This window comes from Pleurodeles waltl, chromosome 5 (assembly GCF_031143425.1).
Source record: "Pleurodeles waltl isolate 20211129_DDA chromosome 5, aPleWal1.hap1.20221129, whole genome shotgun sequence".
NCBI lineage: Eukaryota > Metazoa > Chordata > Amphibia > Caudata > Salamandridae > Pleurodeles > Pleurodeles waltl.
Genome location: NC_090444.1, coordinates 712,858,488 through 712,876,401, shown reverse-complemented (window position 1 = coordinate 712,876,401; position 17,914 = coordinate 712,858,488).

Genomic DNA, 17,914 nt, shown 5'->3' with positions numbered 1-17,914 from the left:
TGACCGCGGCTAAACCGCCGCGGTCAGAATGCCCTGCGGGGCACCTCCAGCCTGTTGGCGGTGCTCCCGCCGACCCCGGCCCCGGCGGTCAATGACCGCCGGGGTCGGAATGACCCCCTTTATGATTTGTGCATGAAATAATTTATTGATAATGAATAACACAACCCCATCAACCTTGGAAAAGAAAGCAGGATGCACATACAGAATCCTCCCCTGCTTTTGGGCACCACAGAAGATGGAACAAATACCTTGTCAACTTGTGGCTTTAAATAAGCCAGTACCCTTATGAAAGGAGGGAAGGGGACAATTAATGTGCTTTCTTACTCGGTTTTGAAATGAACCGATTATTGACAGTCTCTGAACTTTTACTTTCCCAACTTTACTTTGCTCAGGACATACCCAATGTATGTAAATATATATTCTTTCTTAAATAAATATTCCATGGTGTAGTTACTTAAGTGGAGTCACTTTTATAAACTTAATTGCATTAAAGCAAAGGCCAGTAGTTTAAATGGACAATTTTAGCAGATGAACAATGATCCACCAAAATTCCAGGGCTTGTGGAAGTGACATCACATACTCTTTGACCTTACAGGAAGTGATATTATTTGACCCTTTATCCTAAATGTCCCCAGAAAGTGATGTCACAAGAACTCAAGCCTGAAAACATGACCATAATTGACCTTGCTGAATGTTCATATTAACACCAAGATCAATATAAGACAACAGAGAAAACAAATACATTTTAGATACCACATATAGTAGAGTGATGAAATGATCTTTGAAAGCGGCGGGGCATTATACTTGCCCTAAGCCAGACGTCTTCTAATGGGGGTTGGGAAAAAACATTGGGTTACATTCTGCATTTAAAAGTAGAATGTATACATACATTAGCTAAAACCCACAATCTCTGAAAGGACACAACTATTGAAGTTCATTCATGTTGTTTCAAGTCAATAAGACCTGATGGTCCTCAAGCGCCATTGTTCTTTAACTCTGCTACAGGTGACGTCAAATGGCAAACGATACTTCCACTCTGCAAGAGCCAGCATATTGTCATAATTGCCTCTTAGGTCAAAAATCACAAACAATTTGATAGGGTCAGAATTTTGCCATTAATGTCGTCCATAAACCATGGGTGACCCTTATGTCAAAAATTACCTCTAGTATGTCAGAACCAGTATTATGTCATTATTACCTCCACACATGACACAGTTGTGCTTCTTTATGCCAAGAAGTACATCCAGAGTTCCCCCCAGCATTTTGCAACGGAAGCCCCCATGCTAAGAATTTTCTCTGGTATGCCTGTGCCAGTATTTCCTCATGGGTGCACATTATACCAAGAATTCCCTTCATTATACAAGTGATAATATTTGTCTCAGGTGCCTATCATGCTAACAATTGCCTCAAGGATGCCAGTGACCGTATTTTGCCAGGGAGCCTCTATAAACGAATAATTACTTTTGATATGCCAGGGCCAATAGCAGATTCATGAGCATAAACCGGATTCTCACTCATGCTCACTTACATTTATTTACTCACTCTCGTTCTCACTGAGTCATACTCATTCATTCTCACTCACTCTCTCTCACACTCATTCTTACTCTCACTCACTCATTCACACTCAATCACACTCATTCTTACTCTCACTCACACATACTGACACTAATTTGCACTAACTCTTACTCTCACTTTCTCATTCTCACTCACTCACTTTTTCTCACATGCTGACTCACTTATTCTCACTCATTTGTCCACACTCAGTCACTCACCTTCACTCATCCATACTTTCTCACTCGCATTCACTTGCAGGCATTCATTCTCACTCACATTCACTCACTTAAATCCACTTATTCTCACTGATAGTTACACTCACTCCCTGTCAGTCAGCACTCTCTCTAACGCTCTCACACTCATTTTCATTCATTCTCAATTACCCAATCTCACTTATTTGAGTCAGTCATAATCTTATTCACTTATTCTCACTCACCCTGACTTCCCCAACTCACTCAATCTTACTCACTACCTGTCACTCATACACACATGCTCACACATAGACATGTGCTGAAAATACATGTACTCTCTCATACAGACATACTGTCACCCACACACACACAACATACATTTAAAAACATTTTGTTACTTACCTCAGCTCCTGTTGCTGCATTTTTACAGAGGACCGACCAGGGGCGCAGTAGCGACCCTCGCGGTCCAGAAATGAAGATGTCCACGTGCCAAGCAAGGAGCTGATGTTCTTTGAACCATGTTCTTATTGCTGTGCAAAAAAGAAAATATATTGGAGGCATTTGAAAACGGAGAAGGGCCGCGTCTAAAAAAAAGTAGAACGATGACATGAAAATTGATTTTCAAAAACATATCACATTTGTGTAAATGCCGTTCTTGAAATAATACGGCTCCATGGGAAGAGGGTTTTATTGAATTGTGGTTCCCCATTGTATTGCACATTTATTGAAAAAGATACAGCAAATGTCATGCATTGAGAGCAATAATGTGTTTCATTATCTCTGCACTACCCTCGAATGAGAAATTGGACTGCCCACTGTTCAAAATGAAAGGTCCTTGGTATATTAACCCTGATCTCTCCGCAGTGTATTCATGTGTGTGATTAACCTAAGTGGCCACTGGGTGTGAACATTGCTCCATGCAAAGACAACTAGAACATCTTCTAAGAATCACTTTAAAAACACCATAAAACCTCGCTGCAATCTTTAGTGAAAAGTGTCTCAAAAATAGTGCACTTGGATTGAACAATTTTAAGATTGCTAAACAACTTGCATTCCGCACACATACTCTGTTAAATAATGAAATGAACAAAATATTTAGATTTTTTTAAACAGCATTCCAGACATATATTATGTTGGTGAATGAAAAGTATAATTGTGTTGACCCAGGTACGCGTATAAGTGGTTTATATTGGTATTAAATGATTTCCAAACTATTTTAGACCACAAGAAGCACGAGTGAGGGCAGAAAATCTCGATTAGAATGATACAAGTTTAACGATTTATTTTATGTGGTGTTCATACATCTTTTTTGAGGTCTCCAAGCGCTGTAAATTACAGGTATTAAAAGTGACCACCCCACTAGTACGCACTTTAAGAAAGAAGGAAGGCTGGTTTGGATTTGAACTCATGGCCTGCAGGTTACAGCAAATGCCACTCTCAGTTTTTAAACTACTGAGCCAGCCTGTCAGTGCAGGGGGAGGGCCGTTCCTCCTCTTGCTGGCAACAGTGGCGCTGGAACAGTTTTCCAGAGTGGAGGTGCTGCCCTCAGTGTAACATCTCTGAAGTCACTGAGGTTGTGAAAAATCCAAGGGTCACACAAAGAACACATTTAACAAATGAGCTGTAGCCATTCAGCAGCAGAATGATATGGGTGTAGTACCACTAGTGCATTTTGGAGGACACAGTAATAAACATTTTATTAAAGTAGGGAGTAATAGAACACTGTCATTTATAGACAGTTCATTTTCCATTCAAATAGCCATTGGCATGCAATTTTGTTGATAAAAGTATATTACACTCAAACAATAGTATGTGGAAATCAGGAGTTAGCAAAGATTTGTCATTTGCAAATCACCGAGTAGTGTGTCTGGATTTGTTTCGACCCTATTGAAATCTTTGTTTTCATCACACTTTAGAATGAACAAAAAGGGCCTTCATTTGTGCTTTAACTACTGATGTATTTGAAAACAGTTGTACAGTTCATTAACAGGTATTTAAATTTTGCTGTGTGTTTGAATGAAACAGGCATCGCAGAGCCTTTATTTTCATTGTCTGTACCCCATCAATATTGTCAGATAGTTCACTTAACAAAGTTCTTTACCTTTGCAGACAGAGCAAGAAAAGTAAACTCCAGTCTACAGGTTAAAAAACATAAGCGATTTGTCAAAAGGCATAACCTGGCGTTTGACCTCTGTCTTTGAGCAGAGCAAATGTATGTTATAAGATTAAAACAACATTTGAAGGCATCTTTATTGATCATTCACTTTCTGAACTCCTGCTTGTTTACTTTAGGGGTCCTGCAGCACCCCTAGTTGAGGCAATTATGACTGGCTGCTCTGCTGGGTGGTGTAGATCGTCGCACCCACCTGCAGTTTCGCAGTAATGATGCAGACATCCTGGAAATATTTGGAGGTTTTCTTTTCTTGCAAAGTACAGGAGTAAACATATTTCCCAGGGAGGCAAGGGTAATGGACCACCTCCAAACTTTCCTGGGCTGTGGAGAAGGGTTTCTCTACAAGAAAAAATACTTTCTACAAGAGAAACAATATAATTGTGCTCTTACACAAATTTGTAGGCATTTCAAAGGCTCATAGAACTCCTTCTATGATAAAATTGTCAGAAATGCCAACCAAAACGTGCATCTAGGAATTCAAACACTTTTATGAACATGCAACTGGCAACGTTTTCCTGGTATAACCTGAAAAGCGTTTGCAAATACCAGAAAGTTGTAAGTTTGCTCCTATGCAAGGTAGTAAACATGATGGTGCTTCTTTTTTTTACTTTCTTTTTAAACCAGGCCCGTGGTCATTGTGTACATTTTCTTCAAAGATGGACATCACAGGATGGGAAGTGTGCTAGGAAGAAAAAAGAATGAAACTAGCAGACAGGAAGAACACACCCAAAAACAGAAGGCAGGCATCAACCATGAGTTAAAGAAGAAAAGAGTTGCCAAGTGCCGAAGGTCACTAACACATCGCAGTCAAATTTTAATCTCAGGGAGGAAGGAGAACATGGTCAGTCTTCTTCAATTTGCAAAGCCACTGACTATCTTAGGTAATTTTTTTTACACATATGCGCCACAAGCTATTTTCTTTTTTGACCATCTGGTGGTGTTTTGTCAACTATTGGCCTAAGGGAACAGAAACGATAAAGACGACGAATTGGCATATTGTCAGACCACATTGTTTCCTGAGTGACAGAGGATCGAAAATTAATTCTTGCACTAGCTTCCTCCCTCCCCCTCTCATAAACTTATTACATTCCCTTTGTGCCCCACCTGCAGCGACATGCTCGTAATAAAACAATCGATGTGACATGGTGGATTTATCTACCTTCTTAGGGGGGCACGCATTGACGAAGTGAAACCAGAATAATTCTCCCAGGGAAGTAAGCATCTGGGATGGGGTCCATTTGTGCTTATCGATCAATGTCACTTTTTTTTTCATATATCTGTTTATTGGTATTTTCATCTTTACATTGCTTCATGTTTCTACATTTGTTTCTGTTTCATACAATATGGTATGTATTCTTATACCATTACATAGCTGGTATTGTATATAAGATGCATTGCTGCAATATATTATTTGGCATACATTTGCAGTTATTCAGTTATACATTTCCATTGTTATGGTATCCACAGTTATCTTACCATGCTGTACCTGTTATTTGATGAGTTTTATCATTGTCGACCCCTTATATGTTTGCAGGTGTAAAAGCCCCATAAGGTTTCTGATGTTTATCAGCCTGCTCGTATAACAGTGTTTGCTGGTTTAAAGTTATTTCTAGTATTTGTGTTCAATTGGAGCAGTTTGATTAGGTAAAAAGAAAAAAAAAGGATCATGAATTTTGTATATATGCTAACTTTGAATGTAAGGGGGAACGGGAAAAGCAATAAGGGAAAAAGGTTAACATTTAACAATTGCCGGCAATGGACACTTGTGCAGATTACACTCATGTGACTATTTCCCAGTCGGAGTGGGGTTACATTGTTGCAAATCAGCTTATTAATAGGAGGGCTGGGTCAGGTATCAGACTAAGCAGGTGTTGTCACTTTAAATTCCAGTGTCAGGGTATATCTGGCCAACTTTTCATATTAAGTTCCCCCGTGCAGTGCGTTTTCTTGTCAGGGGGGCGTCCACTCACACTACTCCACTCCCTCTTCTGATGGGCGCATTCCCTCATCACGCAGCCACAGCAACATTCCCTCCCAGCTAGCAGACAATGGAAACTGTCTCAACCCCAAAACCTCCTCCCACGCCAGCGCCGTGCCTTCAGCTCCTGCCCACACCTCGAGAGACCGCTTCCAGGCCTGTGTCGGTGGCGGGTCTGGTAATTTCCATCTGCGGGTCACTAATCGCTTTGCTACAATGAGTCCTAAGTCTGCGAAGCGTACTTCTGCTCTGTGTTGCTTGCTTCTGGGAAATAAACCTAGGATACATGCTTCCCATGTAAAGGGTATTTGTAGTGTTATACAGTCGGATAGGCTTTCCTTTACTGCTCTCCAGTAGGAGCCCAAGGCAGGACAGGACCAGAGCATGTGTAGCAGGTCTGCTCCGATTTCGTGGCATCTGGGGCAGGCCGCATCTCTGCGAGCAAAGTATCTATTCACTCGAGCCGGTGTGAGGTAGGCTCTGTGCACTATGTAATATTGGATTAAGCGGAATCGGGAATTGCGAGGCACGTTGAGGTGGCCTGAAAGGGCGGCCTTCCACTCTGATAGTGTAATTGAATTGCCTGAGTCTGTTTCCCATGCCATACGTAGCGTTTCGTTCTCAAGGGCAGTTTGGGATCTCAAAGCATCTGCTAGCCAGCTAATCAGATGATGCCCTCGGCCCATCACCTGTAGGTATTGAATCAGTAAGTGAGTGGGGGGAGCCACAGAGATGTCACCCCATTTGGATCTCATTGCCCCTATCAGGGAGCAGTGCAATAAAAATTGGCCTGGTGGTAGTCCCATCTCCTGAAGCCTGGCAAAGGGGAGCAGTTGGGATTCTTCGTATAGCTCTCCCAGTGTGTATATTTCTATTTCGTGCCATGTGCGCAGTTCGAATTCTGACGTGATTCTGGTGCCTCTTGGTGTGCCTAATAACGCCAAGGCCGGTGCAAAGGGGAGCAATGTGTGTGTAAGGCGAAGTGAGCAACAGAAACATTTGTGGGCCACCCTAAGAAAGAGTTGCTGGGGGGTTTGTGCCTGCGTGAGCGGGTGGAATAAATTTTGTATCTGTTGGAGTGGCCAGGGTCTGCTCTTTGATGCCGTGTCCACACGTTGAAGATCCGCCAGCCATCTGGCTATCCACTGGAGTTGAGCCGCTAGGTAGTATTGTTCCAGGTTAGGAACTGCTAATCCGCCCTTATCTGGTGGCAGGTACAGTTCCTTTAAAGCAACTCTACAGCAGCCACCATTCCAAATGAATTCCCTCAGTCCTGTCTCCAGAGCCCTGAAGAAACCAGGAGGAATATAGTGCAGGAGGTTAGTGAAGAAGTATAGAAGTCGGGGCAGGACCACCATTTTCAGGAGTGCTATCCTGCCTGCTACTGACAGCGGTAGTGTTTTCCAGAAGACCATTTGGGATTTAACCGAGGATACAGCCCTTACAAGGTTGCCCTCAAATATGTCTTCCTCACAGTGGTATACTCGAATACCCAAGTATCTGAATGTATGGGGTTGCCATGGGACGGAATTTCCTGCAATAATAAGTCCCGGATCAGAGAGTCCCGGGTCAAAGGGAAAGAGGCAGGATTTAGACCAATTGACTCTCAGGCCAGATGAAAGGGCAAATTGTTGTAGAAGTGAGCCAGCCTCGGGAGGGATTCGCGTGATGTCTCGGAAGTATAGAAGAAGGTCGTCGGCATATAGTGAGATTATGTGAGTATCATCTCCTAACGGAATACCCCAGTCACCTCCCGCTCTGCGCATGGCTATTGCCAAGGGCTCCATAGCGAGTGAGAACAGCAATGGTGAAAGGGGGCAACCCTGTCTCGTACCCCTGCTCACTCGAATTGGTTCTGATATCTCAGACCCCAGCCTCACTCGGACTAGTGGTCTGGTGTCTAGTAACTTAGTCAGGCGAGTGAAGAATGGACCTACACCGAGTTGCCGAAGGACTCTGAACAAATAGGGCCACTCCAAGGAGTCAAAGGCCTTTTCCAGGTCTAAAACGAGACAGCCCGCTTGTGGCCAGTCCAGTTTTGCATATTGCATAACTCGGACTAACCTTCTGATGTTGTGTGAGGTATCTCTAGCCGGGATGAATCCGTTCTGGTCCGAGTGTATCAGACCTGGTACAGCCGGTGCAAGGCGCGTCGCCAGTAATTTGGCTAATATTTTATAATGGGTATTCAACATTGCAAATGGTCTAAATGAACCCATGTCTACCGGGTTCCCTCCAGGTTTAGGAAGGGAAACCAGCAGTGCTTCTCTCTGAGTGGCCGAGAGATGGCCTTCTCGTTCAGCTGTCTTGTAAAGTTCAAGTAATTTGGGGGCCAGTTGCACCGCGAAGGCCTTATAAAAGTCAACTGGGAGTCCGTCTGGGCCTGGTGTTTTGCCAGATGGGAGCGCGCGGATACTAGATCGAATTTCTTCAAGGTCTAGGGGTGCCTCAAGGGCTTCGGCTTGCTCTTCCTCTATGTGCGGGAGTTCTACTCCGGCAAGGAATTCTACGCCGGAGTTGCTGCCGGGAGTTGCCCTCGAGGCATAGAGTGCCTCGTAGTGCCTCGCGAATTCAGTTTGTATCTCCTGGAGCGTGTATAGTAGATCCCCTGTTTGTGAGAGGATTTCCAATATTGGTTTCCTCTCGTAGTCCTGTTGAATCAGCCAGGCCAGGAGCTTGCCTGCCTTATCAGCAGATGTATGAGTTCTTGCAGAGTGTGCAGAGTAATTTAAGCAATGCAGTGACAGGTGCTCGGCGCGTATTGCTGATAGTCTCGAATGATCTGGCTGGTTGTTAGTTGCTTCCCTCTCTGGTTGTATTAGATCCCGCTCTACTTTGGTCAGTTCCCGTTCAACAGAGCGGCGCAGGTTGCATTGGGTGCTCAGACAGTGTCCTCGTAGGAAGACCTTAAATGCGTCCCATTCTATCAAACCCGACGAGGCCGTGCCGTCATTTTGTTCGAAAAATTCTGGGATTACAACGCTTAACGATGCTCGAAAAGCAGAATCTTCCAGCAGCTCCGGTCTCAACTTCCATGTGGGAATAGCTGCGCGGGGGGAACCCCAGCACAATCGTGCGATCAGGGGATTGTGGTCAGAGTGTGTGCGCCCTAGGTATTCCGAGTCTACCACTACCGGGGCGAATCTCATGGTGCAAAGTATTCTGGCTAGGCGCACGTGCAGGGAGTGCGGTGCAGAGTAAAAGGAGTAAACCCTGTCCGTCTTATGTCACTCTCTCCACACATCTACCAGTTGCCATTGTTGGGTCCAGTTTACCAGGCCCTTTGAGGCCGCTACCACTGGTGATGTAGGCAGCGGGGGGTAGGAACGGTCCATTGTCACGTCGATTACACTACTGTAGTCCCCCCCAAAGAGCCATGGAAGGCCACTCCAACCCACTAATTGGTGGGAAAGCCCATGAAGAAAAGCAGTTTGGTCTGTGTTTGGGGCATATATTGATCCCAGTACAACCATATGACCTGCAAGTTTTCCTCTAACTAGCACAAATCTGCCCTGCGGGTCCACAACATGCTCCTCTACCTTAAAGGGGGTGCCAGCTCTAATCCAAATTAGCCCACCTTTAGCGTATGCTGAGTGTCCTGTTGCATATAATTGTCCTCTCCAGCGCCGGCGCAGTCGGGGGACCTCGAGGCTCGTTATGTGTGTCTCCTGTAGGAGAGCTATGTGGATTGAGTGACGCTTGAGATAGGAGTAAATAGCATATCGCCGCTTGGGGGTGTGAATACCTCTCACGTTCCAGGTGACTGTTGTGTATGTGGCCATATTGGAAACACCGGATTGTCTGACATATCTCCCTGCCCTGCCCCTTCGAGTTGGGACTCGTCATTATTTTCCCTTTTTCCGCTAGATGTAAAGGATTCAGCAAGTATCGGCCGGCAAAACCAAAACATAACTAATGCCATTGGAGCAGATGGACAAAAGGTCACCGCCCAAACATACCAACAAAAATGACAATATGTCAACACACACCTGTACATTATGGGGGTCATTCTGCTGCCCGCCTGGAGGGAACCGCCATTTGGCCGCCCCGCGGTCAAAAGACCGCTGGGGCCATTCCAACTTTCCCGCTGGGCCGGCGGGCGCTACCTAAGGTAGCGCCAGCCGGCCCAGCGGGAAAGGGGCCTGCAACACTGAAGCCGGCTCCGAATGGAGCCGGCGGTGTTGCAGGTGTGCGACGGGTGCAGTTGCACCCGTCGCGCTTTTCACTGTCTGCTAGGCAGACAGTGAAAAGCATGCTGGGGCCCCCAGGGGCCCCAGGACACCCGTTCCCGCCATCCTGTTCCTGGCGGTAAAAACCGCCAGAAACAGGCTGGCGGTAAGGGGGTCAGAATGCAAGCAGCGCCGCCATGGAGGATTCACCCAGCCGGGGAAAATCCGGCGGGAAACCGCCGGACCCGGTTTTCTGACCGTGGCTTTACCGCCGCAGTCAGAATGGGCAAGGAAGCACCGCCAGCCTGTTGGCGGTGCTTCCCTCACCCGCGGAATGAGGGCCTATATGTCTCCACTGGTAGGAGCTTGGGGGTAGGCCAATACCAGACCAAAAAGAGGAGAGGGGGAGTGTTTCAGACGTACACCTTATCTAGTCCGGGTGTGGCAGATAAGAAAGAGGGAAGATAGGGGGAGGTCCCTCATTCCCCAGCTTTAGCGTCCAGGGGCAGGGGGTCAAGCACCCGAGGCTTTATATTGCTGGTTGTTGGCTATTGTGTATGTTCAAGGAATAGGCCAATTGTCTCTCATCTCTCAGATTACGTCTGTACAAGTATCATTGGCTTGGTGGCTCCTGCTGTGCATAGTTTCTAAGCATTGTTCTAAGTTTCTTTAAAAAAGTTTGTCAGCAGTTGCCGGTGTCACGGAGGGCCCTCCTGTATGATCTGACTCCAATAGCTGATCCAGCGTGGGGGGGCGCTCACTGTTTGGTTGAGAAAGTTCTGTGTCGGATCCCGAAGGTAGGGGCGATGCACTTATCGTTGCTGCTGTGTGAATCGCTTCCCTTCTCTCCTGGATTAGTTGTTCTAAGTCTGGAGCACATTTCGTTGAGTCGGTCCGGATCGTTTTTCTCCTCCGGTCTCTTCTGGTGCGGCTGTGCCTGGGTCTAGGTGGCGGTCTTGCTCGTTCTGGCACCCCACCAGGTGACATCCCAGATGTCTCAAGCCATTCCCATGCTGCCTCCGGAGTGGAGAAGAAGTGTGTTTTTCCTCCTGTCACAACACGTAGCTTGGCAGGGAATAACAGAGAGTAGGTTAGGTCTAGGGAGCGCAGTTTGCGCTTCAAGGGCAAGTAAGAGGCTCTATCTCTTTGTACCGCTATGGTGTAATTAGGAAATAGCAAAATCTGCACGTTGTCTATTTGGGGGGGCGGGCCAGCTCTCACCGCTCTCAGTATAATGTCCCTATCTGCGTAGTGGAGTAGCCGAATGATGAATGGGCGTGGAGTGCTGCCCGGCGGTCTTGACCGGGCCGGGATGCGATGTGCGCGTTCTACAGAGAAGAAGGGAGTTAGTTCGCCTTCCGGTACCAACCCCCGCAGCCAGCTCTCTGAATAGGTCACCGGGTCTCGGTCTTCAATGCCTTCTGGTAGGTTCACTACCCGGATGTTTTTTCTTCTAGAGCGGCCCTCTGCATCTTCGACTCGGCGTTCTAGTGCTGTGACCCTGGCCTGCATGTCTTCCATTCCAGTCTTCAATTGGGCAGTCGCGGGTGTTAGTTCGTTCACTGTGGCCTCAATCTCTTTGTTTTTTTCTGTGAGCTTGCGGTGGTCCGCGTGGAGTAGAACGAGGTCGCCCGCTATTTTATCTATTTTAGCTTCCAATGACGTTCATGCGCGTTCTAGTGAGTCTCCAATACTCTCCACCGCTGCCAGTACTGCATCGAGTTTTTGGCTGTCTTGGTTTGGTGAGTCTTGCATTTTCCCAGTTCCTGCTCCCGAGCGTAGGCGCCCTGTTCCGGCCATGATCCAGTTTATTTGGGGAAGGGGGGGTGGAGGTTCTGCTTGGTCTCACGTCGTTGATGACCATTTTGTCGGCTGATGTATACGTGTTGCGTTCTAGTTTAGTTTCATCTGGGCTGGTGAGGGGGGGTTAGGTAAGTAGTTTACCAATGGGTTCACACGGTTCTGTTCCAAGTCATGTCTCCCGTGTTCACCTTTGGTCCGTGGTATTATTCTCCCCTGGTGGCTTACCCAGTAAAGAATCGCAGTTTGTGACACCTCCAGCGTGCGATTTTGCGCGTTGGTGGTCGTTAGTTTGCACTGTGATCTTTGGTGGAGTTCCCGTTCACCAGATGCTCGACGCGTATGGACAGGACCCCTTGTCCAGGGGTAGACAAAAGCCCCCTTGCGACAGCACGAGCAGCCCGGTTAGGTGGTTCCCTCTGCACGATCACCTGGCACCCGGTTGTTTGCTGTGGGTGCTTGGTGTTGTTGCGTGCTCTCAATAAGGCGGCTGCGTTTAGTGTTAATGCGAGTGGAGGTCAAACGACTCCCGTGAATTCGCAGGGGCTCCTGCTTGTTTATCACTCTGAGGTGTTCCCTCTGCCTCTCCACCCGGATCCCTGGGTGCCCGGGGGGAAGACCTTCTTTTATTCAAGGTGATGGCAACATAGGACTTGTGTAAGCCGCTTGGTCTTTTTCTTACTTGTTGCCAGGTGGGTGTTGCCTCCTCCCTCCAAGTCGGATTCACTGGTCTCCAGGGGGGATTCCCCAGTGGGGTTCAGACCCACATTTTAGCCCAAGGCTGCATTGCTTGTTTTCGTTTTTTGGCTTGGTTTGCCTCACGGCTTGGTCCTCTTATATGGTGGTTTTGTGGTGGGGTGCTCATCTTCTCTGGTTGCCCAAGCTTGTAACTGCCTCTCACATGCAGTCTGCGGCCGGTGGGGAACAGCCCAGGGGGGGCCCCAGCCCAAGCACAGCGCCCAGGCCACCCCGAGCGTCCCCTCTTCCCCGGCCGCCTTGTTCTGATTCCCAGCCCCAGATTGCAGCCTGCGCAGACACGTTCGTTCTCTCAGCATGAGCCAACCCTCACCTGGAGGCCACTGTGTCTCGTAGTCCGGTCACGGCCCGCGCGGTCGCAAGGTCGCCCCGGGTTCTTCTTTTTCCTAGGGAGCTCCCAGCTCCTCAAGTACTCGAAGCACCCGCCTCCGGTGCGGCCCTCGGGGTCGGGGTGTTATTTCCCTGCTGCAGGCCGGCAGGTTTCCGCTCTCTCCTTCCCGGTCGCCCCGCTCCGATCCCGGGCCTCTAAGCGCTGTCCGCACGACCGCGGGCCGCCTCGACTCACAGCCTAGGGTCCATGCGCAGCCCGCGTAGTTGAAGGGCTGCTTCAATTTCTTCTTGCTGCCCCCGGGAACGCAGCGCTACTTCGTTATCTATCAATGTCACTTGGGAGATATGCTGGTCTAAGATAACGCAACGAACAATATGAGCAGTGTTGTCATTAACCCAAGTGTCAGAGACACACTGGGGAGTCTCCCCAGTTTCAGGGGAAGATTCCTGCTGGGGGACGAAAGAGAAGTTGGGGTAGCAGGAACAAATGAGCCTGTACAGAGACAATAATTGGAGACAGGGGCGCCTACTTTGTTATGACAAAGCAGCGTTGTGCCCCTGGCCAAGAGCCAGGAGATGAAAAATAAAACGATAATAGCACTATTGTTTTATTTTTCATAAGCTAACTGTACAAGGGGGAGGCCAACAGGAAGTGGGAGGAGGAGAGAGTGTGCACCTGAGTACACTTGTGTGTTTGGTTGGCCGTCTCAGGCCGGCCAAACACACATGCGCACTTAGATTTCTCCAGCGCAGCAGTGTTTAACAGCTGAGCTTGAGAAACTGCACACACCCCAGGGCCAGACCAATCCTGGCACTGTTTTAATGCTATGTTTGGAATGAATGCAGCGCCAGGATTGCTGGGGAACCTGTTCTGGGAAAACCACATGGAGGGAAGAGGAGCGTGAGGCGGCAGGAGGCGGAGACGGAGACGGTGATAAGCTTATTTTATATTATTTTTTATTTTCCCCTCTCTGTCTTCGTCCCCTTCCCCATGCCCCTCCCCTTGAGATTTACCGCAGACGTCACTGAGTGGAGACAGGGTGGGGAGAGTCACCTTTGTATGTCTCAGTAGAAAATGGTTACTTTAAAATGACCAAAACAGGTGGGTTAATTTTGATTTGTTATTACAGCTATAGTTTCCTAAGTCTCATAATATCTGATCCATGCTGCTCAGCATGAGCAGAGAGGCTGACGGTTATGTCTGTTAACACATTGTTCATCGATTGTATTGTTGTTGTGCGTGAAGCACTCAAAGTGACAATAAAAAAATCTTGGCAAAAAAGAAAAGAAAAAGGACCACTAAGAGGTGAAAGAGTTAAGAATCTATCTCACACGAAGTATACATTAGGCATTTCCCAAAATTTAGGATGCTACTGCGGATCCCTAAAGCAGTTAAAAGGGGTGTTGGGTTAGGTGTAGATCACCTTTTTAGGATGCATACTACAAAAACATAAATCGATCAGAGGATTCAAGAACCAGTATAATTTAGACCAGTTAGGTGAGACAAGGCATGCCAAGGCATGCCAACCACTGGACCAGTAGAGAAGAGGCAAGGAAAACTCATGGTGGCCTGTGGATCACCAGGGAAAAGGTGTGGAAGGAAAAGGGATACTCTCAACTGCACCACTGATAATGGATAGTAACTACTGGGTCAGTAGCAAAACCAGGGAGAAAGGTGGAATGTGCACAGGGCCATCAGCCAAATGGTGTGAAATGAAAAATGGATAATAGTCAATGAACTATGAAAAAGGCAGGACAGGTAGGCCATAGTAAACCTGGGAAAATGAGAGAAAAACTGAAGTTGAGGAGGGGAATCACTGGGAGGAGGGAGGTCCTCTTCGTGGTTCTGGGTGTAAGAAATCGAATAAACTGCAAGCTAAAAACGAAATACATATTTTTCTCGGGGCCATCAATGTTTAGACATTTGCGCCTTGACTGTGTATTTAGTCAATGGCCCATCGAGTCAGTACCCTTTCGACAATCAGTGTTAGTGTTGTACGTTTTAAGGTAAACTGAACCACTAGCGGTGCAGGCATTGCACTGATGAATAGCTAAGTGTGTAAAGGTACACCACAAGACACAACCCCTCATTCGAAGTAGAAGTAATATGTAGATGAGACAGGCTTCATTGCAAGTACTGCACTTCACACATTCATTGAATTATGTGCTAGGATGATTTAGCCACATCTGTTTTAGCCATCGAAGCTTTAAATTGAACTAGGGGGTGTTTCTGCATGACAATCACTCTAACGGGACATGATTGTTGATGAGAGCTTCCAGCTTCCAGCCCAAGACAAGAACTTTTTAGCCTGTGACAAGGAAACCCCTGCGTGTACGGAAATGAAGGTGTGTGCTTTAAAATAGCTGCTGTTATGGGAAACATTTTGGAAGAAAATAAGGCCCAGATTCTCAAAGATTTAGGGGGTCATTCCGACCCTGGCTGTCCATGACCGCCAGGGCCGGGGACCGCGGAAGCACCGCCAACAGGCTGGCGGTGCTTCCAGGGCCATTCTGACCGCGGCGGTAAAGCCGCGGTCAGAAAAGGGCAACCGGCGGTTTCCCGCCGGTTTACCCCTGGCCCAAGGAATCCGCCATGGCGGGGCTGCTTGCAGCACCGCCATGGGGATTCCGACCCCCTTCCCGCCATCCTGGTCCTGGCGGTAAATACCGCCAGGAACAGGAATAGCGGGAACGGTTGTCGTGGGGCCCCTGGGGGCCCCTGCAGTGCCCATGCCCCGGCATGGGCAGTGCAGGGGCCCCCTAACAGGGCCCCATTAGGATTTTCAGTGTCTGCAAAGCAGACACTGAAAATCGCGACGGGTGCCACGGCACCCGTCGCACACCAGCAACTCCGCCGGCTCCATTCGGAGCCGGCTTCATCGTTGCTGGGGCTTTCCCGCTGGGCGGGCGTGCGGCCTTTTGGCGGTCGCCCGCCTGCCCAGCGGGAAAGTCAAAATTCCCGCCAGGCTGGCGGCTTCTGTCGCCCGCCGGGGTCGGAATGACCCCCTTAGTGTCAATTTAGCATTGCTTTTGTAACTCGAAACCGATGCAAAAGGTTTTTGGCATTGACAAACCAACCCAAATAGGTATTTATGTTGGTTTGTGTGGCAAAGTAACAGAAAGCAGCGTGATATGCTGCTTTGCATTAGTTTGCGTCAAGGGGGTGTTACATGAGAGCTATATGAGTGTACCCGTGCTACCACCCATGCTTTTTAACACTAAACCCTATTCTGAAACATCAGAAGATAGGGTTTAGTGCTAAAAATTAACGCATTTGAAAAGCATGCGCTAAACTGAGAAATGTTTTTATTTCTCTTTGCTTTTCCAACTTTGCATGTGTGCTGCACTGTACGGCACACATACAATGTAGGAAATGCTTTTCCACTTGTCTAGGCATAATATTTTGTACATGAGGGTACCCTTCCTGTACAAAACCTATTCTAGACTCATGCACACACCCTAGAACTATGGCTCTAAGGTATGTGCGTGGCGCACAGCAACTGAAATCAGCGGCGACACCAGGGAGAGAGGAAGAAAGTGCCATATCTATGTGAATATGCTGCGCTCCTGCTCTCTCCTTGCGTGACACCTTTCAGAATCTGGCCTAAGTCCCTAAATAGAAGTATTGCGTAAATGGCCAAAGAGAAAGTAATAGTGGCAAAGGGCTTTAGCAGGAGCAATAATTTAAATGAAGAGGTGGAAATAAGGAGTGACTCAGAACAAGTGGAGGATAGTAAATGAGAAGGGAAGGAGAGCCAAAGAGAGAAGAAGGTATTGAGGAAGGGAGGTTTGTAGGGAAAGCTATGGGAGTTATACAAAATTGAGGCTCTGCTGCTTTATCAACATTCATGTTTCAACAGAGTGCTTACCTCCACAAGCTTATCAAAAACAAAATGATGATTGTACCTCGGTTTTTGTTATGGGTGTTGAACACAGTGAGATCCATTCTCCTACATAATATTCTGTGTAGCTGAAAAAAAAACATTTCAGAAACAAACATGAAATGGTAGTAAACCAAAATTTTATTTTGAGAAACTGAAATATACAAATACTAGTAACATAACACTGAATATATTAGTTGTATTGGGGAAATCAGAATGTTTATATGTATGTAAGTAAGTATTTGAGATTTATAGAGCCCATTATGGCCTCAGGTGTCAACGTTCTAGCAGAGAAGAGCGACTACCAAAACAATAGGAAAGAAACCAAGCACATCCATCAAGGAAGAGAAAAAAACACGTTTTTACCCCCTTACGGACAGCAGTATGGGAGTTTAGACGCAACATTTGAGTAGCCTGCAGGTGTGTGTGTTGTGTGAAGAAAAACAGGTTTATTTAGGCTGTAGCCTTTAAAACACTACTAAAACACTTTATTACATAACATTTCAATATACACAATTAAATACTATACCATAAAATACAACAAACACATCTTAACAATATAAATACACCATATACAAAACCCTACTATATAAAATAACTTTTCTCCCTCAACCTGGTAAATGAATCACATTACAGTATTGTTTATCACTGATGTACTATCTAAAAATCTCATGTCCATCAATAGGTCAATTGCTTGTCCCCTTTCTCTAATACCATATTTAATAAAAATAGGCTTTAGGTACTTCACCCGTTGGGGTAAAAACCACAGACAGTCAATCATGATATGGAGAAAATTCATTTTCACATTAAGACCACATTGGCATATTTTCTGTTCATTTTGCAGAACCTCCTGATTCCCTGACATGAAAACTAAGTTTATTCCACAATAAAACCTTAATATACTGTGGCGCAACTTAATATTTTGAATCTTTTCTAAATAGGGGAAGATTCCATCGTTCTCCCAGGAATTTAGCAAATGTGAGACTGAGCATTTATTACTCAGATACAAAAGATCCTTATCCCTGGAGATCTGTTTTAATAATCTTTTAAACTCTGCCTTATTTACTCCCACCTCATCAATA